We start from the raw sequence: 1,916 nt of genomic DNA, 5'->3' as shown, positions 1-1,916 counted from the left end.
AAGGAAAGAGACTGGGTCAGAATTCAATTTAGTTTGATTCCTGCCTGAAGTCTTTACAGAGAAGCAGCCTTGCCTAAATTACCCCATTCCTCATTCCTTCCCCTGCCCTGTCAGAACTTCACAAACATAGGAGATAAGGAGGAGATAGGACCCATTTAGGGCAATAAGATACACACTATTTGCTCATGCTTAGCCATAAATCCCTCTGCCCGAGACCTTGTACTTACAGGATATAGGGGCATCATATTCCGCTATGACCCTTATATCCTATAAGACCTTGTACTTATAGGATACAGGGGATATTACATTCCTGTCCGGTTGCCATAGCAACAAAGAAACTATAAAAACAGGTAGGGAACAAAGAACTGGGCCTTTTGCATCTTCCCAGATGGGAAGGGGAGCACATGGGTTGCCAGCTAATTAGTAAAAGTTCTGTAATTCCTTTTAATTTGGTCTCCCACGGGCAATATATCCAATCCTGGCTGTTACACTATTTGAACCTTAGTTACATTTTTACAAATGTATCCATCAGTTCTCTTTTGCTGAGGTTACCTGTAAAGATCCGTGAGTCTCAGTGTGATCTGTTCTAGGAGAAACTGGCAGGAATGAGGAAAAGATAGACAAGGAGACAAGAGCTGGAGGAGGTGGTGGCTCAGCTGCCTGGTCGGCAAGACGACTCTGCGAGCAACAATATGGACACTCGTTTATACATGCGCAGAGTTAGTAACGTGTGACACAAGGTTGCCTAGTGACTGGTAGCCGATCTTAACCAGTCAGGATGCTTATCTCAGGACTGAGGTAGCTTCTCTGCTTTAGGCACTGAGGCCTAGTCCTGCCTATATACCTTTGACCAATTTTTCAGCTTCTGAGGCTCCTAATGTTGTAGGCAGCTGAATTAGACAGAAATATAGGCAGTCAGACAGGGCCAGACCCTCAAGGAGACAAGATGGAAAGCAAGATGACTTTGCAACTTGCAATAGACAGACACTCCCTATGGGCCAAACCTCAAGACAAAAGAGGCAACACAGCTACATACTTCCCGAGGGATGGGCATCGGGGATTGATATTCTAAATAGGTATCAATCACCTTGAAAGAGCCCAAATGAGTTACTAACCCAGTCCCCAGCAGGAAGGGATCCTGTCCCGTATCCACTTGCTAAGTGATTCGCTTCCCCATTTGATGCTGGATTTAATCAATTTTACCTGAGCAATGGTGCTTGTAATCTCACTGGTGACCACAGTCATGCCCACCTAAGTGAGTTTCCACGTCTTCTCCACCACCTTAGACCCAACTCCCTGCATGGTTTTCCTCTATAAATGTCCCTTGAAGAGATAGCTTCCTGGGGATCACCCACTCAGGGGCCCCCCTTCTGTCTCTCTCTCGGATAGGAGCTTTCTTTCCCTCAATAAATATATTCTGCTCATAACCTCCATTTGTTCCTAAAATTCATTCTTCAGTTTTAGAGAACACGAACTCGTCCCAGGTACTTTTCAGGTTGGGAGTTTCATTTTTTCTCTATATTATTTGGAGGTCATCCACCCCAGATCAGTTTTTCTCCCTGTGTCACTAACATCTTCCCTTTTTGTTTTGTTGTTGTTTCGTTGCTATGGTTTAAACAATGGTTTTGGTGGAGTAAATTATAACTTTGATTTCCCTGCATAATCAGCGCCGATGACACGAGGCAAAAATCTGGTGATCTTTTAAAATGAGACTCTTACTGGCTGGGGAGATAGCTCAGTGAAATATGTGCTTGCTTGGAAAACCAAGGTCCTGAGTTTGATCCCTGGTAACACACACACACACACACACACACACACACACACACACACGTACTACTCCTAAATAGAGGGGCTGGGGAGATAGCTTGGGGCTGGGGAGATAGTTCAATGACATAAGCACCTGCCTGGCAAGCACA

Source organism: Octodon degus, unplaced genomic scaffold (genome assembly GCF_000260255.1).
Source record: "Octodon degus isolate 3935 unplaced genomic scaffold, OctDeg1.0 scaffold00156, whole genome shotgun sequence".
In the NCBI taxonomy this organism is placed as follows: domain Eukaryota; kingdom Metazoa; phylum Chordata; class Mammalia; order Rodentia; family Octodontidae; genus Octodon; species Octodon degus.
This window is presented reverse-complemented; position numbering follows the sequence as displayed.